Source organism: Rattus norvegicus, chromosome 5, assembly GCF_036323735.1.
Source record: "Rattus norvegicus strain BN/NHsdMcwi chromosome 5, GRCr8, whole genome shotgun sequence".
Classification (NCBI taxonomy): Eukaryota; Metazoa; Chordata; class Mammalia; order Rodentia; family Muridae; genus Rattus; species Rattus norvegicus.
Genome location: NC_086023.1, coordinates 26,406,946 through 26,430,515, shown reverse-complemented (window position 1 = coordinate 26,430,515; position 23,570 = coordinate 26,406,946). Strand labels below are relative to the sequence as shown.

Sequence of the window (23,570 nt, the reverse complement as noted above, 5' to 3'; positions counted from 1 at the left end):
TCTGAGGTAGTGTCTATCTTTATCACTGAGATATTTTTCTTCTATGAAGGTAAATACTGGGTTCTGTTTACGTATCCAATCTGTTAGCCTATGCTTTTTTATTGGGTAATTGAGTTCATTGGTGTTGAGAGATATTAAGGACCAATGACAGTTGTTTCCTGTTATTTTTGTTTTTAGAGGAGGAAGGAGATTACTTTCTTGCTTTTTCTAGGGTGTAGTTTCCTTCCTTGTGTTGGGGTTTTCCCTCTGTTATCCTTTGTAGGGCTTGATTTGTGGAAAGATATTGCATAATTTTGGTTGTATCATGGAATATCCTGTTTTCTTCATCTATGTTAATTGAGACTTTTGCTGGATATAGTAACCTAGGGTGGCATTTGTGTTCTCTAGGGTCTATATAGCATCTGCCCAAGATTTTCTGGCTTTTAAAGTCTCTGTTGAGAAGTTTGGTGTGATTTTGATAGGTCTGCCTTTATATATTACTTGATCTTTTTCCCTTACTGCTTTTAATATTCTTTCTCTATTTTTGTGCATTTAGCCTTTTGACTATTATGTGATGGAAGTAATTTCTTTTCTGGTTCAATCTATTTGGAATTCTGTAGGCTTCTTGTATGTTTATGGGCATGTTTTTTATGTTAGGGAAGTTTTCTTCCATATTTTTCTTGAAGATATTGACTGGCCCTTTAAGTTGGGAATCTTTGCTCTCTTCTATACCTATTATCCTTAGGTTTGATCTTCTCATGTGTCTTGGATTTCCTGGATGTTTTTGGTTAGGAGCTTTTGTGTTTTGCATTTTCTTTGATGGTTGTGACAATGTTTTCTATGATATCTTCTGCCCCTGAGATTCTCTCTTCTATCTCTTGTAGTCTGTTGGTAATATTTGCGTCCATTAACTCTGATCTCTCTCCTAGGTTTTCTATCTCCAGGGTTCTCTCTCTTTGTGATTTCTTTATTGTTTTTCTTTCCATGTTTAAATCCTGGATGGTTTTGTGTAATTCCTTTACCTGTTTTGTTGAATTTTTTTTGTTTCCTTTTTAAGGGCTTCTATCTGTTTACCCATGTTGTCCTATATATTTTTTAAGGGAGTCTTTCTTAAAGTTCTCTAATCATGAGTTGTGATTTTAAATCAAAATCTTGCTTTTCTGGTGTGTTGTGGTATCCAGGGCTTGCTGCTTTTGGGGAACTGGGTTCTGATGATGACTATTGTCCTTGGTTTCTGTTGCTTAGGCTCTGGCCCTTGCCTCTTGCTCTCTGGTTATCTCTGGTCTTAGCTGGTCTTGCTGTCTCTGACAGTAGCTTAACCCTCCTGTAAGCCTGTGTGTCAGCACTACTGGGAGACCAGCTCTCTTTCCACTAGATCAGGCTACAGAGAGCTGTGGCACAGGGTCAGCTCTGGGTGCAGGCAGAACCTGGAAGAATCCTGCCCCAGAGTGCTCCTCGGTTCTTCTGTCCAGAGGGCTCCCTCAGGGTTCCGCTTGGGCCAGGAATGTGAGCAGAAATGGCGGTCTCGCCTGTGTTCTTGGGTGTGTCTACACTTCTGGGAGACCAGCTTTTTCCCTGTGGGATCTGGGTACAGAGAACTCTGGTACAGGTTCAGTTCCGGACACAGGCAGAAACTGGAAGTAACCAAGGCAACTTTTATAAAGACAAACATTTCATTGCGGCTGCCTTACTTCCTTCGACAAGGTCATAACTGCTAATAATGCCACTTCCCATGTGCCAAGCATATGCAAACCACCACAATGACCTAAGTCTAACCTTCTACTGACAGCCAGTATAAAGGCGATGAAGTAAGGAAGCTTGCTCTCTTTGCCTCATTGCTGTCTCTCTTGCTAGTATGTTCATTCCTTCACTGGTGTTAGTGCCTACTTTGGGATTCTGGCATATACTGAAGACCAGCTGAGACAGTCAACTCTCTTGGACTGAGCAACTACTTGATTCTTGGATTTTCTGTTGGTAGACAGCCATCATTTTACGTGCTGAACCACAGCCTGTAAGACATTCTAGCAAATCATATGTATGTATGTGTGTGTGTATATATATATATATATATATATATATATATATATATATATATATATATATATATATCACTGACCAATATCCCTTCTATCCCCTCCTCTCTCCTCCCTTCCCTTCCCATTCTTTCCCCTTCACCTTCCTTTTCCCCCCTTTCCTCTCAGTAAACCCAGCTGCTGGGAGTCTGGAGACAGGATGGTCCCCCAGGGCTTCTTAACAGTAACTGGTAAACTCAGTGAGAGTGGTAGAGTGTGACTGAAGAGGACACCCAACCTCTCACCTCTCACCTCCGTAAGCATATGTGCACACACATACTCACCTACCAGCAGCACACATGGTTCTTCACTCAAACATGTATGCTGTCACGCACAAAAGTGAAGAAAAATGTAGGACTCAGAAGGAGCGCACATTTGTAGCAGAACATGCACATAGCACAAAACAACTTTAGATTCAATCCCAGGCCTGAAATCCAACAGTCCTGGGCAATCAGTAAAGAAAACTTACTTAGTTTGAAAAAGCAATAGTATACTCTAGACATTGGTGGAGCTGTATATTCACAGGCCTATGAATCACATGTCACCTCTGATGTTCAGCCTATGCCCCAACAGTGTCCCATCCACAGATTAATGCCTAGATCATGGGTCTTTGGATTATTCAGTCTGGGTCTGCAGGGCTCATCACCAACCAAGCACAGCCCCAAATATATTCAGTTTGTGGTGCTGTCCTTTGCCCTGTCCTCCTACAGTTTATTTCCTTTAAGGTCCGCTTACTTTTGCTATTTTCTTATGCTCAGTGATCTTTCCTTGCAAGCCTGTGGAAATCATGAGTCATGACCAGCCTTGGAGGCGAGAGCGAACATTCTTAGTTTTATCCTGGTCTGTCTGTTCCAATACTGAGCTGGGGGAAGCACTGTCTCACCTTCACCCTGTCCTACCAAGGTGCCTGACTTTCCTATTAAAACCAGAAGGTGAGTTATGGGTACCAGGTCAGTGTGGAAAAGATTAAGCTCCTGCTCTGTCAAAGCATCCTATTAATCAGCAGAGACAAGCTGCCAGCATGACAAGGCTCTACCCATAATCCCTTAGGGTCTGCTATTACTTCAGCCTCAGCAACCATAAATACCTTCAGATTGTAGGCACTGTCAGCTCGTTTTTAATATCCTTGAAATTTGCCCTGGTTCCTGACAGATGCCATCTATGACTGACTCAGAATCCCCATGGGAGACAGCTGCAGAGCCTGCCTTCAGGTAGAGCCCCAGCCAGCAGTCTGGGCGCTAGCAGAAAGAAAAAGACCTTAATTATCACTGTAATTGTATCTGGGATTTGGTGGCTCATGCCCATCACCCCTACAGTGGAGGTGCTGAGGCAGGATAGTGAGTTCTAGGCCATCTCGGGCTATATAGTGCATTCCAGGCCAGCTGGGGATACAATGTGAGAAGGTGCCTCAAAACAAAATCATACCTCCCTCCTCCAAACTCTTGTAATTTCAATGAATCATTTCACTGTGAGGAAAATACTTCACATTTATTGTTTAAAAGATGTACCCTCTACATTTGGGAAACTTGGGAGAAAGGCTTGATTCTCCAACAATACCCGTGTGCAGTCCAAATCCTCAAAAGTAATGAGAGATGTCTATTCCAACCCCATTTTGGATACTGTCAGTCTCTTTAGATGGTTTCAGTGAAGGATGCTCATCTCTGCCAAGATCACACTTCTATCTCGGAGTGGTAGGTGTCAGCCCCCTGCATTCTCTAGTCTCATCCTGATTCCTTCTCACGGTGTGGTATGACACCCTTCTCATAGTGATAAGGACCCAGATGACCTAACCCACATCGGCCTCAGCACCAAGCTGTACACTTCATACACAAGGAAGCACCATCGAGTGGAGACAAGTAAATCCTTGATCTCCTAATATTTCTCAAGAAAGAGGCACCCACCGCATTTGTAAGCTTTCCACGGCTGTGACAACATTCTTGGGCAAATCAGCCTACAGAAGGAAAGATTGATCTTGGATCAATATTGCAATATTGCCATCCATAGTCACGGAGCTACGAGCTTTTTTTTTTTTTTTTTGAGCCCTGACCCAGAGGACTATAGGACAAAGATACAGAAGTGTAAAGTTGTGTACATCATGACAGCCAGGATGCAGAAGAGGGGAGGGCAGATAATGGAAGTGGGGGGGGGGCAAAGAACATTCTTCAGGGGCACATGCATAAGCACCAACTTCTTCAGACTCCGCATCCTAAAGTTTCCAACCACCTCCCATTAGGCCTATAAGTGATAAATCCAGGGTCAGAGCCCCAAGACCCTAATATTTTCCCCAAGCTCCACCTGTGAAGACTGTTAAACTTGAGACCAAGCCTTCAACAAGCTCTTGGGGGCCATTTAAGAACCAAGTTATGGGGCTGGAGAAAGGGCTCAACAGTCAAGAGCATGTTCTGAAGAGGACCTGAGTTTAGTTCCCAGCACTTAAATCAGCCTGTAACTCCAGCTCGAAGGTATTTAACACCTTTTTCTGGACTCCATAGACATTATTTGTATTCACATACACGTATCTCGCCCGTTGACACATAAACAAAATTTAAAATAAAATGTTTTAAAGAAAGAACCATGGCTGTAGGATTAACTGTGGGGTCCCACGTCTGCTCTGTCACAGGGCTCGGGCTGCTCGGAGAGGCAGCGGGAAGTTGACTGATCGCTTGTCTATGCCCCTGGTCTGGTGTCCGGCTGTGGGTAGTGGGAGATGGGTTCTCAGGTTCTTGGGCATCCAGGCGCCGTTGGAATGCCGAGGAAGAGCTGAAAATGGAGTGGGGGCTGTGGGGTTGGATCTAGTTCCGGGCTGAGGGGGTAAAGAGGGGGTGCTCCGGCTGGTCCCTCGGAGGCGGGGGTGGGGTGGGGGGGGTTGGCTAGTCCGCAGTGGGCCTGAGCTTGGCGGTAGCTGCTGGAAGCTCAGGGAGGCTTTCTTCGGGAGATTAGACTGCGGCCGGCTCTGTAGGCCAAGGCCTTCTCTGTGGCTGCCCAAGGCGGATCCTGATGAAAAGAGGCAGTCCATGGTTTCCAGGCGTTTATTGTCATGGCGGAAAATGGATGAGTAAAGCCGTACCCTACCTACTTCTCAGAGTGGGCCTGAGATTAAGTACTGTTTACAGGGAGGAGTGTCTGGGAAGGGAAATTCATTGGCTAAGCCTCCAGGCCTTTAGATACCTCAATATAATGGCGATCTGTCTTGAGTCTATGTGACTTGTGGTCAGGTCCTCTACCTGTTAAGGGGCTTGGGGCATTGCCCTTACGTGACTGGTGGTCACAAATCTATGGAGGGCTGCGGATAGTGACTAGCCTGGTTTCCTAGGAGTCAGGTTAAACGCCTACCATCCCTCGGGGTCTCCGGAATTTCAAACATCCTCAGCTGGGAACCAGGGTCTTTCACTGTCCCACACATGGCATCATAGTCAACGATAGATTAACATGTGTAGCTTTATCTAAAATCTATTCCCTTCTGGTGACAGAACTCATGCCTTCTTCACTGAAACTGCCCTTACTGCGCATGTATCTGGATGGAATATATCTATTCCAGGATTTTATGAGAGGCTTAGGGCTAGCTAACCTAAGCATTGGATTCATTTTCTCTGGCTATCTTAGCTACTGCCCTTTGGCTGCGAAGGGACAACACGATCAAGGCGACTCTTATAAAAGAAAGCATTTAATTGAGAGCTTGCTCACAGTTTAGTACAGCGGTTTCTCCACCTTCCTTTAATACAGTTCCTCATGTGGTGGTGACTTCCAAGCATACCATTATTCTCATTGCTACTTCAGAACTGTAATTTCCTGCTCTTATGAATAGGTCGTAATATAGCTATCTGTGTTTTCTAATAGTCTTAGGCAATCCCTGTGAAACGGTTGTTTGATGTCTGCCCCACTAAGGGTTGCAACCCACGGGCTGAAAACTGCTGGTTTGGAGGATTAGTCCATGATCTCTGTGGTGGTAAGCAGACAGGAATGATACTGGAGCCACAGCTGAGGGCTTTACATCCTGATTTGCACCAGCAGGCAGAGATGGAGGGAGACGACAGAGACTGAGCCTGGTGTGGGTTTCGAAACCTCAAAGCTCATCCTCGGTGACACATGTGCTCCATCAAGGCCACACCCACTCCAAAATGCCACACCTTCCAATCCTTTCCAAGCAGTTCCACTAACTAGGGAGCAAGCATTCAATGTATGAGCCTATGGGGGGTGGCCAGCCTCATTCACACCACCACACGGACCACACTGATGGACTTGGGGGATGCGCACGTAAGCCGAGGAGGCCTGATGTGTTTTCTAATAGTCTTAGGCAATCCCCGTGAAACGGTTGTTTGACGTCTGCCCCACTAAGGGTTGCAACCCACGGGCTGAAAACTGCTGGTTTGGAGGATTAGTCCATGATCTCTGTGGTGGTAAGCAGACAGGAATGATACTGTTCTAGGAATGATACCCGAGGTTTTGCTTTGAGCTGCAAGGAAGACAAACCGTGAATGCTCTCACTCAGCTATAGAAAGTGAGCTTGCAGGTGCCGAGACAATGGAGAAAAGCGTGCCCAAGACTGAGGACTTAAGCTAAGGCGAAGGGAGACACCCAGTGCCACAGGCATGGTTATAGCCCCTGAAGCTAGTTGAGTTGCCAGTTCCTCACATGGATGGAATTGTTATCATTTCCTTAAGCCAACGTGGAGTTTGCTAACGCTTGTTTTTAAATGAATATTTGTTTACTTATTTAAAGGTTTAGTCATTTTACGTGTTCATGTGCTCCATCTTCAGGATCACCATAGCAGGGCATCGGATTCCATTATCAGATTCTGAACTACCATGTGCTTGCTGGGAATTGAACTTGGGACGTCTGGAAGGGCGGGGTTTCTAACCATTGAGCCATCTCTCCGTATCCATGAAATTTTATTTTTGACACAGACTGTGGTCATATCTCTCAAGCTTGTCTAGAATACCTAATCCTCCCATCTCAGCCTCGTGAGTGCTGCGATTGTAGGTATGTACTGCTACCCTCAGGTTAATCAATGGATGTTAAGTTATCATTTGTTGATCAGTTACTATGTGCTGAACGTTGTTCTTTGTGCTCTGGGTACACTCATTCATTTAATGCTGTGAAAGAGGAACCGTAGTAACCTTTACTTTTCAATCATAAAATCTTTGTTTTGCTTAAAAGGTTTATTTATTTAATGTGTGTGGGGGTTTTGGCTACATATCCATGTGCGTAGAGAAGACGGCACCCAGTCCTGTTATATTGTGAGCTGCCATGTGTGTGTTGGGGATTAAACTCTCAGAAGAATACCTAGTACTCTTAACCACTGACTGAGCCTTGTTCCACCTCATCAGTCACGGAATCCTAAGGCTGTGCAACTTTCATGAGGGCGTGGGATTAGTTAGTACTAATTCTGAAATCCAAATCCAAGCCACTGTACTTTAGGAACAAACACTTAAACAATAAACCTATGAGACCTTTTTAAAAATAACCTGGTAAAAATTCTAAAGTGTTCAATTCTATTTCTTAGGCTGTTAGAGCCTGAGGGAGTCAGCAAAGTGACACTCACTATAGTCCTAGCTCATGGGAGGTGAAGGCAGGAGGCTCAGAGACATTCAGAGTCAGCCTGGGGCCCCTGAGACTCTGTCTCAAATAAATAAGCAAAACCAGAGGAGAGGGGGAAAAAAAACCAGAAAGCAAAGACTTGTGAACAGATAATAAAACAAAACAACCACAAGACACAAATCACAGTTCGTAGGCTTCTCAGGATGTTAGTTGGAAATTGTGTCACACACTGAAACTCTATGCAGCAGTCATTCCCCCTCCTCCCTGTGATATCAGGAATCAAAACAGAGCCTTGCACGTGCATTCGTGCTGCCTTCCCCATACCCTTAGTTAACCCTTCTACTTACAGTTGATGGTTGCCAAGTCCTGCATGGCCCAGCAAGGAACAGAGTGACATGGTTCCCACCCCTGGAATAGAGCCAGCAGGGAGTGGGCTTCCACAAGTGTTGACAGTTGCTGTGGATGTAAGGCTTGCTTGTATAATAATGCATGCATTTACGTGTTCCTCCTTTCAAGGAATGTTCTCTCTGCCAAGGTTAACGACTCCACGATATTCAGAGTCCAGGAGATCTCTGGGGAGTAAAAACAACTCTTTTAGAATATTTTCTAACAGGATTTCTGATTTGGGTTGGAAGAACCATAGGGAGTGAACAGAACTCTTTTAGAAAAAAATTTTTTTCTAGAAAATTCAAGAATTTTTTTTCTAGCAGCGTTTCTGTCTTTGGATGGAAAGCTCATGAGTTTGGGATGTTTATTTAGCGTGAAGAACTGTCTTGAGCAGAAAGCTATCTCTAGCAAGGAGCTATCTCGAGCAGAATGAAGAGCCAAGAGCTATCTACAGACATCAGTCTAGGGAGCAATCTCGAGCAGACTGCAGACTGCCAGCTTGTACCCACGATTAACTTTGAGTCACTCTTCTTGCTGCTCCCAAACACCCCTTCCTCAGAATCCCTCTCCAAGCGGAGGCTGGTCCTCCACAGATGGTGACTTAGTCTCCTCTTCTCTGAGATGTGCACTGTGTCATTTGTCCTAGGTTCTCACTCCTAACCCATTGTCTGTGGTGAGTCTTCTCCCTGAAGACTACTGCTAGAGTTTGGATGATATAAATTAATTATAACTGGGTTCCATTCTGCTTTGTAATGCTGTAATTAAACACCGATAAAGATCAACTGGAGGAGGAAAAGGTTAATTTGGCCGGTCACAACATACCATCAAGTGAAGTCAGGGTAGGAACTCAAGGCAGGAACCTAGAGGCAGGAAGCACAGCATGAACTATGGAAGAATGTGGCTTTTTGGCTTTCTCCCCAGAGGCTTGCTCTGCCTGCTTATTTGCTTGCTTGCTTGCTTCTTCTTCTTCTTCTTCTTCTTCTTCTTCTTCTTCTTCTTCTTCTTCTTCTTCTTCTTCTTCTTCTTCTTCTTCTTCTTCTTCTTCTTCTCTTTTTTAAAGCGAGTAATTTATTTGAAATTTAAAAAGGAACAAAAGCAAATGAGAATTCAATAACTACTAAAATCCTCCATGGTGGTAGCATTTTTCTTTATTTAAAATAGACTTTCCGTATAATGCATCCTGACATACTCACATTATAGTCATTATATTTCATATAGTATATGTCCCCTGTGCCACCCACACAGTTCCCTCTTAGTTTCTCCCCACCTCACCTCCTACCCAGATTCATCCCCTTTCTATCTCGTTTGAAAACACCCAGACTGCTTTCTTATACACTCCTGGACCCCCTGCCCAGGGGTGACACTGCCCATAGTGGGCCGGGGTCTGCCTCATCATTAATTAAGAATGCCCCATGGGTTTACTTGCAAGCCAGTCTGGTAGAGGTGTTTCCTCCCCTGAGGTTTCCTACTGTGACTCTACCCGTGTCAAGTTGACGCAGACCTGACCAGTAAAAACGGTATTTCTATTTTCCCAAGGAGCAGCCTTCAGCCTGTCTACTGTGTTACAAGACAGAAGAGTGCACGTGTAGCTTTCAGCGTGGCACTGTGAACATCTTCCCAGATGTTGGAAGAAGCTGCATAAAAACAGTCTCCTTAGTCACCCGTGCTCCACTCTGACTAGAGTAGATGGCAGGAGCCACCTCAGGTAGGAAGACTGGTTTGCCTCACAGTTTCAAGGGCTCTTTGTAGCAGAAACGTGTGGCAGAGCCCCTCTGTTGTGGCATCGGGAACACAAGACAGAAGTCCTCAAGCACAGTAGAAGCAGAGCGCTAGCTGGAAACAGGGAGCACACTATAACCTTTAACCCCTTCCCTGGCCCTTCTAGTGACCTATTTCTTTCAGTTAGGCCCTAACTAAAGGTTCCATAACCCTTTGAAATAGCAACACTAGCTATCTGGGGAATTAAGCATTCAAAATATGAGTGAGGGGGTGGAGGTGTTATTTTCTGCCTAATTTATAGGAACTCCCAAATCTAACCTTATGGTTTCATTGTATTCCTGTTATCCCATCCATTGGCAACTTGGGGACTATGATGCTTTGATTTTGTGTTGACTAGGCCAGGCTCCATCCCTCACTAGGAGAATGAAGTCAGTGCATCTGAGCCAAGTGACCTACACCCAGACACTGGAACCCAGAAGGGTGATTGGAAATGCTGTCACTGCAAAAGACAGATTTACAGCCTGGCAGGCCTCAAACACCAATGCTTGATACAGTCCTCAGGGCAAGAGTTAGCACTCCAACCATGTCTTCTGCCAAAGTTCGTTGACATTTCATGCAGTTCAAAACATGGTGGCTGCCTAATTTGTTTGCAAAGGTGCTGAGAATAAAAGCACAGGGAAAAAGTTAAGCATAGGGTTGGGGATTTAGCTCAGTGGTAGAGCGCTTGCCTAGCCAGTGCAAGGCCCTGGGTTCGGTCCCCAGCTCCGAAAAAAAGAAAAAAGGAAAAAAAAAAGTTGAGCATAAAGTCACGCAGAAATCCAAAAGAGCTGAGTTGAGAACTTCCTTCTGATACTCATGGGAACTGAGGAAAAGAAAAGAAAGATGCCTTCTGCTGACAGAGTCCTCGAAGGGATGTAATTCAGTTGGTTATGAGCCTGAACACCAAGGCTCGATTTCCTGCATGTAATGACACTTACACCTGCAGTACTGGCACATGGGAGGTAGATCAAAAGTTCAAGGTTATTTTCATATTCATTGAGAGTTTGGAGCCAGCTTGAATGGGGGAGGAGTGGAGGGAGAGAGGGATTGGGAGAGAGAGAGACAGAGAGACAGAGAGAATTAATTCGATACAAACAGTTGAGTTGCTTGGAGAATATATTCTAGCACTGAATCTTGAGAGGGGGGAAAAAAAAACCCACTCCCTCATTCCAGCCTATGATAATGCTGAACATGGAGTGCCTTGGGTTTGGTTCCTAAAATGGAGTCATAGATGGGATTTCCTGCACAGACGATTGAGTGAGGGTGACTTTTTAGAAGGGCTTAAGGAAGGAGCCGGGCAGGCTAGAGGAAGAATCTTAGCAGAGATGTTCTCTACTCAGTGTGGTTCTATAGGTCCTAGAGTTGGAGGTACAGTGATTGTTCTGCCTTGAGGTGAGAGAGGAGGAGTCTGGCCTTCAGTATCTTTGTATACCAGCATGGTGTGTAGCATGTTTCCCAGGCATCTTCAGATGATAACAGCCAGGCCAGTCCAGAGCGATGTTCTAATTTCACAGCTTTGAGCAATTATGCATTGACAGGCAGAGCAGACATAGGCATACGGGCAGAAAGATGGGGTCAGTAGTCTGAAGAGCTGAGGAGAGGGTCTCAACAATATCCTTTAAGGAGAACAACATCTACAATCCAGGAAATAGCTCCAGAACTCTCATTAACAGAGTCTACTGTGCCTCGTTTGAGAGCCCCCAAAGCCCACCAAGGAGCCCACTCCAGTGTGATTGCACTAGGGTCTCATTATTCAAGCTCAAGTTTGGGCCACACCACCATCTTTGACACAGTAGCACTGGAGGGTGAAGACTCCGGGTCTCAGCTGCACACACACACACACACCTGATTTGGGGTGGGGGGTTACTGTGGAATTTTGTTGCGCTTTAAAATAGTTGGCTGTTTTGGGAGCCAAATCATGAACGTAACTTCTGCTTTCCTCCTGATTGGTGGTTGTCGGGAAGTGAAGTGCGTTAGAGAGAGTAACCTGGAGATGCTGGCTTGTTGGTTAACTCGAGTTCAACTTCAGGTTAAGTTTCGTAAAATGGAATCTCAACCCAAGATCTTGTCTCTCAAGCCCAAAGTGGTGACACACGTGTAACCTCAGGACTGAGGAGCAGAGAGGGTGGAATTCTGGTCTTCATGGCCAGACAGCCTAGCCTCGTTGCCAAGTTCCAGGCTAATGAGAGAACTTATCTCAAAAACAAGGTACTGGAACACGGGAAATGGCTGCCGAGGTTGTCCTCTGGCTGTCACACAGGCGTACAGATGTGCACTTACATACATACGAAGGGAACACGAAAGCTGTGTTCCTGACAAGCACATGGTGGAGGTGTGGGCGGCTGCTTCTCTGTGTTTGGTTGCTTTTGAGACAGGACCTGGCTATGTAGCTCAGACTAATCACAGACTAGATCCTCCTGCCTCAGCCTCCTGGTTGCTCTTATCACAGGCAGGCCCCTCCACAGCAAACTGCTTTCTAAAGGGTATCTCAGGCAAGGCGCAGGTCAGACGAGTACATTGGAGCGAAAAGAAAATCTGTGAAGTGCCAAGATGATGGCAAAGTATGAATCCTAATCTAACCCAGAGACGGAATTCAGAACATCCAAGAAGGGAACAGTGGCTTGCTCTTAGGACAAGTAACCATCAACACCAAATGTTATGTCCAACGTTTTCATAAAAGTCAGCTGCTGGAGTTTGTCTAGAACTTCAGACACACTTGTGACACAACACAGACAGTGTAAAGTTACAGTTGTGGACAATGAAGCCACATTTATTTATTGATCTCTTTTACTTCTTTCCTTTAAATTTTTTTTGTGACTGTGAATTAAAGGTTCCCTTCTTCTTAGAAGGGACCTTCCACCACACGTCTGTTAAATATTCTAAAAGACTAGAGCCTTGTGGTATGGAGAATTGTGATGCTGCAGTTCCAAAACAAAATTATCTCGAGCTACCTATCTTTGGCTCCCTTAATTCATTGCCTATCTATGTCTGATCTAACATCCTTATGGCTGTGGGGCAAAACCTTTTCAAACATACTAACTTAGTAGATGGCTAACCTCTCTCAACCTAAAAGCTAACACTGTCACCAGATAGGGCTGGGAAGACTGGTTAAAAGCAGTCATAACTGCTCTTATAGAGGACACAGGTTCCATTTCCAGCACCAACATGGTGGCTCATGATAGTCTGTAACGCCAGTCCTAAGGAACATTAAATACATATGAAAAATACCCAACAAATAGAATGTCTCCTTACTAATGTTAACTTTCAAATCACCGTGTGAAGATGTAAATGGGTCTTTGTGTCACGAAATAGTTGCAATTTGTTTTTTAAAGACCAGAGTTCAAAGACGCCCTACTGGAGTCAGCAGTCATTGCAGTAGCCAGGGAAGGTATCTAGGAACCTAGTTTGGAGACTTGCGAGAGGCTCATATGTGGAAAGCTTTTGGGACTAGAAACTTGGCAAAGTTGACATTGGGCTAGAACACATCATTAGGTTCAGCAGGAATTTGACTTTGGGCTAGGACAGGAAAGAGGCTAGGAAGAATATTTACATTTGGGCTAATAAAAAGCTCAACTTAAACTCAGAAAGGAATGTGTGGCATTCCTTTTATCTTGGTCATCCTGATAAGCCCCTAGAAACAGTGATCACGGGACTTTGATTATTGCCCTGTTTGTTCCTTGACCTAGGATTGACCTTATTATTTGCATGTATTTAAAATGGTATAGAAGTAGACTGGGAACAAACCCGCTTCAGCCTCAGCACTGGCTGCGGTCATGCTATGGTCTTTTCAAATTGTCTTTTTCTTTTTAATCCTCCCTCCCTGCCTGGAGAACCCATTGACTGAGATGGCTTGGTCACCCATAGGGTCAGGTTGGGTTGAGAGATGCTGGATCATTGAGAGAGGTGTGAATTGGTCTATGAAAATGACAGACAGATGGCAGTACGGTAACTCAAGCGTGCTGCATTAAGCATTTGGACCACGCCGAGAGGACCCTGCCTGTTGGCCCTTGGACTGGATAGTTAAGAACAGGTTGATGGGACTGCCATTGTTGTCACCATGGTGGTGTTAGGTTCTTGGTTATGGGGGTCCATGTGAAGCTCTTGAGCTGTTTGCGCCCATAAGTTCTCATGAACTGGTCTCTCTGGCATGGTTTTAATATGACCATGAGCCCATGTATTCCCAACCTTCGGCATAGGTTCCCAGGTTGCACCCTTTTACTTGCACGATGAACACATTGTTTTCCAAAGTGTGTATCATGGTTCATGCTGGACAGGTATCTACATGCACAAGGAAGATTGAAGGTCACCATGGCTCTATGCTTGCCTTCAAAGTGAAGCCAACTGCTGCTTTTAAAATGGACTTACTCAGGGCAAGGCACGGGTAGAAAGCTACTGTCTGTGCAGTCGAGAGAAACTTAGAGCAGGACATAGCTTGATCTTCATAGTAGCTCAGACTGGCCTTGAACATACAGTGGTCTTCCTACGATACCCCTCCCCCCCCACCCAGTGCCAAGATTACAGGCCCGAAGTGCTACCAACCCCTTGTATTGTGCACTTGAATTAGAATAGAAAGAATATTTAAGGGGGCACGGGAGGGGGAGAAACCTCTTTACCTTGATATCTAGGTTGCATTTCCTGCTGGTCAAGAGTCAATAACCTTCATCTATGCTACATGCACCCAGGAAGTCATCCATTTAAAAATATTTTCCAATTTCATGGAATGTAGGTTTTTAAAGTATGTACTTGTCTTAGTTAGGGTTTTACTGCTGTGAACAGACACCATGACCAAGATAACTCTTCTAAGAACAACATTTAATTGGGGCTGGCTTACAGGTTCAGAGATTCAGTCCATTATCATCAAGTCAGGAGCATCCAGGCAGGCACGGTGCAGGAGGAGCTGAGAGTTCTACATCTCCATGTGAAGGCTGCTAGCAGAATGCTGACTTCCAGACAGCTAGGATGAGGGTCTTAAAGCCAACACTCACAGTGACACACCTACCCCAACAAGGCCACACCTTCTAACAGTGCCATTCTCTGGCCCGAGCATATACAAACCATTATCATACTTATGATTTCCTGAGTTTCTGGTTACCGTCTCCCGCTTCATTTCTAATTTTATTACTTTAGATAGCCTTTCTCTCTGAGTTAACTGGTTTAAGTGTTTGTCTATCCTGTTTCTTTTCAAAGAACAGGTTCTGGTTTCAGTGCTTTAGCTGTGACTTTGAACTTTGTATTGCATGAGAAAATGCTTCCTTCCTTCCTATGTTTAGAGCAGATGCTTTTCAATTTCTCTCCATTTAATACTATGCTGGATATAAGTTCATCCTTTTTAGAGTGAGGTATGTTCCTCTGCTCTCTAATTTCCTTAGGGCTTGTATCATCCGGTGATTGTATCATCTAGTTTTGGTACCAGAGCATACTGGCTTCATCCAGTGAATTTGATAGTGAGCTTTTCCTTTTACTCTGAGGGTTGGTTGGAGGAGGATTGACATTTGTTTTTCCTGAAGGCTTGACAGAATCTTGCATCAAATCTGTTCAGTTCTGAGTCTTTTTTTTTTTTTTTTGGTTGGGGGAGTTTTTAATTGTTAATTTCATTTCTGTTTCTATATTCCTGAATTAATTTCAGAAGTTCATATAGTCAAGGAACTCATCCATTGCTGCCTTCTTTCCTGCTGTTTCAAAATGTGTTTCCAAAGGTATTTCCTAAAAATCATTTGGGTTTCACTGGAATCAGTTGTAACTTTCATGTCAAATTTGCAAATTTGATAATTTTCTCACTTTTTGTTAGTCTAGGGATTTGTTTATTTTTTCAAAGATTCAAGTCTTTGTTTTATTGGTCATTTGTATTATTCTTGTAGTCTCCATTTTATACATTCAATTTTAATTTTAATCTTTATTTTTTCTTGCTGTTTCCTGGTTTTGGACTTGATATGTTCTTCTCCCTTTTTTTTAATTTTTGTTTTTATTTATTTATTTATTTAGTTTAGGACTTTGAGGTTCATCATTAGGTTATTTATTTAAATGTGAATTTTAAACATATGTACGTATACCCATGAACTTGCCTCTTAGCAGAGCCTTAGTTATATCCCCAAGTTCTTATAAATCTCTATTTTAATTCAATTCTAAATTTTTTTCCTTCCTGATTTCTTCAGTGATCCACTGGGTCATTCCAAAGTATATATTTCAGTCTCTAGTTATTTGTACAATTTCAATCCTTTTCCTTGCTATCAACTTCTGGTTTATTCCACTATGACCAGATTTTTTTTTTAAAACCAACATGTTATTTTGACTCTTTTGTACTTGCTGATATTTGCTCTGTAGTCCAGCACACCATTTACTTTAGAGGCTGTCCCATGTCCTGATCAAAGAGTCTTCCACATCATTTGAACGGATATTCTGTGGTTGTCTGTTAACATCTATTTGATACCTGCTATAGTTTTTAACTTTAAAGTTTCTTCTTTTTGGTTTGGATGTCATATCTAAACATAAGAGTTGGGTATTGTGTCATGATCTATCTGATTTCTTTTTTATAGATATTTGTGTTAATTTTATCAGATTGGGAGCCCCACCATTTTGTACATATATACTTACAATTGTTGAATTTCTTTTGGGTCCCCTCGGCCTTGTGTGTGTATGTTTGTGTGTGTGTGTGTTTGCATGTGTGTTTGTGCATGTGATCATGTGCATGTGTGTGCGCATGCACATATGTGTGTGTTATAGTATATGTACATATGTGTACAAATGCACTTACCTGTTGTATATGTGTAATCCACAGTGGATGTCAGGTGTCTTCTTTTTACTCTCTACTTTATTCCCTGAGGGACATGGTCTCTCACTGAACTAGGAGCCAAGCAAGTGGACAGCAAGCCCCAGCAACCCTCTAATCCCTTGTCTATTTCCACACAGCAATGGTAAAAGGGCGCACACACACACACACACACACACACACACACACACACACACGGCCATGCTAGGAGATATATATATATATATATATATATATATATATATATATATATCTATATATATATATCACATGTATAAATGATCCAAACTCAGGTTTTTATGAGTTTCCTGCGATTTTACCTGCTAAGTCATCTTCTTGGTCCCACTGCTGTTATACCATCCTGATGAGCTATTCCCTTTAATACTGTGTATTGCTTCTTTGTTTCTCTTAACTAAGTTTGGTTTGAAATCTACCTTATCAAGAATCAGAATGGCCATACATACCGGCTTGTTAAAAAAGTATCAGTGTGTTCTCTTTCTGGGTCCTCAAAACTTGGGGACAGCTAATTGCATAGGAGTGGGTGTGAGCTGGACTTTATCCTGCTCTTGATTGAGCATTGGACAACTGTCCTTGTATACTACAGATATCTTCACTTTAGAGCCAGAGGCCTCGGCTGACCTTACTTAGCTTTGCAGTTTGTGAGTGGGTGGGTTGTGGGTCTCCTCAGATCATACTCTGTGAGGTGGCTACCGTACTAGTTGGCAGCTGTGTTGAGAATGTGGGAACACTAAGATCTATATAGGAGAACTGTCTTGTTCTTTAAAGATGTCTTAAGCATTAATCACTTTGCTAGAAGGAGACACTTCAGAGTTCTCAGACTCTTCAGTGAGTGGCAGGTAGGTGGTGCCTTGCCAGATGTTGGTCCACTGGCTGACCTCAGGCTTAGGGCTATGCAACTTCTGAGTTCCTCTCAGTTGACTAGGTAGACTCCTGGTCACTAAAGAGCAGAGCTTCTTGTGACCTGCACTTCTCAGCCTAGAGGGTTTATCCCTCTAGTTCCTCCTGTTTGTCTTCTAGTACTGTCTCTCATGGGGCTGTGGCAGTTTCTAGTACTGTCTCTCATGGGGCTGTGGCAGTTTCTAGTACTGTCTCTCATGGTGGGGCTGTGGCAGTTTGAGTTTAGGCTTTCTGTCTTGTTATTTCCTGTTTTCAGGCCCCAGAGTAACTCACTTTTAAATAACATGAGTTTTTTAAAAGAGAATGTCTGGGTGCTGCCCTCAGAGTCATACATAGAATGACAATTCAGAGTCCTCTACACTTTTGACCTTTCTAGTAAGGACCCACAAAATCCACATCCGGAGCTGAGGCTTGTGAATGCTGTGGGCTCCCTTGAAGGGAGGTTCTCACCAGGGTCACTTGGCTTTCTTTTTGAGTGGGGCTTCTGTCCCACTTCCATTCCACATGCCCCCAACCCCCACCAATGGCCAAGTGGCTGAGCTCCAGTTGGCTCAGCTTTTCTGTGTGTTTCTGGACACTTTAATGGTTCTATCAGCATCTTTATGGATTTCCAAAGCTCTGTTTTGTTTGGAACAGTCTTGGACACACACACACACAAACACACACACACACACACACACACACACACACACACACACACACACACACACACACACAAACACACACAGAGTTTGGCCTACCCCACTGCATATATGTGCACCAAATGCTTGACTGGTGTCCAATGGTGTCAAATCCCCTGGAACTGGAATTACAGACAATTCTTAGCTGCCATGTGGGTGCTGTGATTTGAAGCCAGGTCCACCAGAAGAGCAGCTGGTGCTCTTAATAACTGAGCCATCTCTCCAGTCCCTTTCTTCTTCGGGTTTATTTTTGTAGTGCTGAGGACCAAACCCAGGGCCTTGTTCATACAAACCAAGCATTCTGTTACCTTCCTAGCTCTGAGTCTATTCTTTCTCACGTCAACTGCTCATCTTAACTCGGTCTTCAATCTTAGCACTTGGAGGCAAAGGCAGATGGATCTCTGTGAGTTTGAAGCCAGCTTGGTCTACAAAGGAAGGTTCCAAGCAATGCTACTGTCTTAGTGTTCTATTGTTGTGAAGAGACACCATGACTGCAGAGCTCATATAAAGGGCAGCATTTAACTGGGGCTGGCTTGCAGTTTCAGAGGTTCAGTCCATTCTCATCATGGTGGGGAACATGGCAACACAGGCAGACATGCTGCTAGAGAAGTAGTTGAGAGTTCTACATCTGAATCCACAGCAGCAGGAAGTGAGAGACTTAGAATGGGTTTTTAGAAGCCCCAACCTCAACCTCAATGACATACTTCTTCCAACGAGGCCTAATTCTTTCAAATAATGTCACTTCCTGGTGACTAATCATTCAAAATATGGGTGTATGGGGTCCATTCTTATTCAAGCCACCAAAGCTACCTAGTGAAACCTAGTTTCAAAAACAAAACAAAACAATCCAAAGAACCCCAAATAGGGGGATTTCAAATCCTTGGGTTCTTATTTGCATAGCTGTTCTTCCTACTTGACTGTATTTTTAGAATTGTGATAAAGAGGCACTGTAAGTCCATGCAGAAAGTTTCCAGGGATTCTTAGAAAATTTTAGCAACCCAAGTCACAGGAAGGCCCAATACTAAATAAATGACAACTCTGGACAGATGAATCTAGGCCAGAACGGGGAACCCCATGAGTATCATAGAATTCTTTTTCAAGGGGAATGAGAACAAGGTGAGTTTGCCAGTCCCAGTACATTGAATATTCCAAATTTTTCTTTTTTCTCCTTTTACTCTTTTAGGCACTACAAGCACAGAGATCTCTGTATAAATTAAAAACAAAACAAAACAACTCAATTTATCTTAAATATCTAAGAGTACAGTTGGATTTAACATAATCATGTTTTGTGTTCTTTTAGTTTTTGCCTGTATTTATGATAATTATTGATTTCATGTGATTGTGTGTCTAGCTGTTCATCTGTGTCTATGACTTGACACTTTTGTTTCACATTTGTACTTGTATGTGAGACTTAATATGGAGGTGTTTGCCTCTCTGTAACTATATGGATTTCTTCCCTTTTTCCCCCTCTGAAAATTGATTATTAATTTAATTGTATTTATTTGATTTAATTGATTATTATTATTTTTTTTTTGGTTCTTTTTTTCGGAGCTGGGGACCGAACCCAGGGCCTTGCGCTTCCTAGGTAAGCGCTCTACCACTGAGCTAAATCCCCAGCCCCTTAATTGATTATTTAAGTTTGCTATCTCATTCAAGTCCTAATGAAATTACAGACATATGGCAGTTAGTTGTTAAACTGTCCTGGGACCAAAGAAAATAAGTTCCCTCAAAGAGGTATCTTAAAGTACAACTGATTTACTTAAGAATAAATACATCAACAGTCTCCATCTGTGCCTGGAGCTAAGAATGTCCCACAGCCCTCTGTACCCAAATCCCTCCCAGAGAGAGCTGCTCTCCCAGGAGTGCTCTCACTCCTAAGCCCACAGGTAAGACCCCATAACTTTCGCTCCAATAACTGTCCAAAGACGGATATATTTTGGGCTAAAGTCCTGGTTTGATATGTTGCTTATTGATATTGGAATTGATAGAAGGTATTTAGTTTGTGTTATGAATTACCCCGCTAAAGGCCATATGGCTTGTTGATGCCACTAGTGAGGGTTTGTGGTTATTTTTGATATTTACCACAACAGGAAGCTCGGATTCTCTTAATGTCTCCATGGGAATTCTGGGTTCATTTCCTGTTATCACAGAGTACAAAAGCCTATCAGGCTCATTGTTTAACACTATTGTTTAGCTTACTTCCTTTTTAAAAAATTGTTTAATCTTCATAATGGGTGTGAATTTGAGTATTATTACTCTGGGAGAGAGTGCAAGATACAAGCTTTTCTGGTTACAGACTAAGGAACACTATTTTGGGAGGAAGATTTTGTCTTTGTGTTTTTAAAAAGTGTGATTAGGCTCTCACAGAGTCATACTGATCAGATTTGAGAGAGATAGACGGCCTGAAAAACTAGATTCAGGAGAATAGAACAAAAGGATATATCTATTCTAAACTTTTGTCCTGAGAGTTGTATTTTGCAGAGTGTGCCTATGTGGATTCCTGGTCTCAAGGGCTCTCAGCTGGGTCCAGTCGGAGCACATCCGGCTACAGCATTTGTTTCATTCTTCCTACCCCCTACCCCCAAGGATATCTCACCACCCATGTACAGCTTGAAGAAGTTATGGAGGAGTCATAGCCCCAATTTCCTGGACTTCTGGGGGACTGAAAGTGATTATTCTAAAGTTGTTTTTATGAGGAATTTAGAAATGGTTGTAATATAACAGGGAGGAATTAGCTAGATTGAGTTGTACAGCCATAATCTCATTTGGTAACTAAGCTAAAATCATATCTTTGCTTTGGTATAGAACTTATTTGTCAAAAAAGTTTAAAAGTACAAGGCTTAGAGCCAGTCCTTCTATTGATGTCATTACAAACTTCTGAGTTGATTACGCCTGTGAGTTAAGGGCCAAATAGCAAATTCATGGCTCTGAGTTTGCGGGAATACTTTCAAGATAATATTTAAAATATAAATACAACAGTGCAGATTACCTTATATAGATAGGTTTTCAAAAATGTCAGAAATCCACAAAATTTGAGATTTAAAGTTATTTGTCTTTTGTTGAGACATATCTCTCCTAACAGTTCCCCTTTGGTGGATTTAATGAAGAATTTGAACATCTCTATCTCCAGGTGAGACAATACTTTGGGACTAGGCAGCCGCTGGACAAAACTGTCTGTTTCATCTGCAGACTAAAACTGTCCAGAAAAGGACAAATTATGCAGAATAGTTGACTGATAATCCCTGCCAAGTCAGGGTGATCAGCCCTTCAAAATCTGCGTTGTAAGAGTCTGTCGGTTGATTTTGGGCCAGAAGGTTAAAGCTGCTAACCGGGGACTGCGCTAGTGGAGATTTGTCTCTACAAGCTCTCAGTTCTGGAAGCCGTGTTAGGCTTCCGATGTGTATAGATATTTGGTCATTCTCAGATTTCTGACGGGGTTGAAGACTGATTATAGTCTCATAGTCTATCAGGCTGTTTAACTCCAAAAATACATATTTTATTAGCTAGTTATCAGATAGTATACAAGCTAGCCAGGATATAACATAGATTTTAAGCCCTTCTTAAGCTGGAATGGAGAACTAAATGTTCTGTTTAACTGATAAAGTGTTGGACTGGGTGTCAGATATATTTTATGCTTTTAATTACAAAATGATAATGGCTGTACTCAGGTTATATTTGAGAGGAAAAAAATTTTAAATTAGACAAAAAGGGTGAAATGTGGGATGATGTCACAGGTGAGGCAGGTACAAGATAGAACGAGGCCTGTCATTGGACGAGAAGGAAGGGTGGGTGGGAGAGAAGTTTGAAGGAAGAGGAGGAGACTGCGGAGTAGTTGTGGGACGGAGGCGGAGATTAAGATTCCACGCTGCACCTTCACAGGTTGTTATGAATGTTCTTAAGGGATGGATGTGTACCGGGACTTATATAGAAGGGCAGTTATATCTTATCAATTGAATCAAAGGTTATTGTGTTGTATGTTCTTTCATGTAGCGATTTAAGTGTAAGAAAGTGTGCAGTGGCTAGAGACACTGGGCCGCCGGGGAATTGGGATGTGTGCTTCTGACAAGATATCTACCAGCTATCTTGGGGCACTGCAGTGACGGACCTAGTGGGGAATAAAAGACAGTCTTTTATTTTTTATAATTATACAACAACAGTTCTTTGAGAAAAATCAATAAGATAGATAAACCCTTAGCCAGACTAACCAGAGGACACAGAGGATCCAAATTAACAAAATCAGAAATGAAAAGGGAGACATAACAGAAACTGAGGAAATTAAAAAAAATCATCAGAGCCTACTACAAAAGCCTATACTAAATAAAACTGGAAAATTTGGAGGAAATGGACAATTTTCTATACAGATACCAGGTACCAAAGTTAAATCAGGATCAGATAAAACATCTAAACAGTCCCATAACTCCTAAAGAAATAGAAGCAGTCATTAAAAGTCTCCCGTCCAAAAAAGCCCAGGATCAGATGGGTGTAGTGCAGAATTCTATCAGACCTTCAAAGAAGACCTAATACCAACACTCTTCAAAGTATCCTACAAAGTAGAAACAGAAGGAACACTACCCAATTTGTTCCTTGAAGCCACAATTACACTTATACCTAATCCACACAAAGGCCCTACAAAGAAAGAGAACTCCAGACCAATTTCCCTTATGAGTATCCATGCACAAATGCACAATAAAATTTTTGCAAACTGAATCCAAGACCTCATCAAAATGATGCAGGGATGGTTCAATATATGGAAATCCATCAACGTAATCCCCTATATAAACAGACTAAAAACAAAATCATATGATCATCTCATTGGATGCTGAGAAAGCATTTGACAAAATTCAACAACCCTTCATGATAGAAGTCTTGGAAAGATCAGGAATTCAAGGCCCATACTTAAACATAGTAAATGCAGTATGCAGCAAACCAGTAGCCAACATCAAACTAAATGAAGTTAACTTGAAGCAATCCCACTAAAATCAGGGACTTGACAAAGTTGTCCACTCTCTTCCTACCAATTCAATATAGTACTTGAAGTTCTAGTCAGAGCAATTAAACAACAAATGAGGTCAGAGGGATACAAATTGGAAAGGAAAATTTAAAATATCACTATTGTTAGATGATATGATAGTATACCTAAGTGACCCCAAAAATTCCACCAGAGAACTCTGGTTGAGAAAGAAGTTAGGGAAATGACACCCTTTACAGTTGCCACAAATAATATAAAATACCTCAGTGTGACTCTAACCAAGCAGTGAAAGATCTGTTTATGACAAGAACTTCAAGTCTCTGAAGAAAGAAATTGAAGAAGATCTCAGAAAATAAAAACACCTCCCATGCTCATGGATTGGCAGAATTAATATTTTAAAAATGGCCACCTTGCCAAAAGCAATCTACAGATTCAATGCAATCCCCATTAGAATTCCAATCCAATTCTTCATAGTGCTAGAAAGAGCAATTTGCAAATTCATT

General features: G+C 42.6%; 1 long non-coding RNA gene across 4 annotated transcripts in view; it reads left to right on the top strand.

The window, feature by feature from the left end:
* The first annotated feature begins 4,791 nt into the window (after positions 1-4,791).
* LOC102551006 (uncharacterized) overlaps positions 4,792-23,570 on the top strand; it is a 36,253-nt gene continuing 17,474 nt past the window's right edge. The window contains exons 1-3 of one of the 4 annotated variants that reach the window (XR_010066482.1): positions 4,792-4,862; positions 6,809-7,031; positions 9,513-9,681. This is a non-coding gene — a long non-coding RNA (uncharacterized LOC102551006). Of the gene's footprint in view, positions 7,032-9,512; positions 9,682-23,570 lie in introns of all 4 variants that reach the window. The other 3 variants (XR_010066480.1, XR_010066481.1, XR_353859.5) reach the window with 3 other exon arrangements.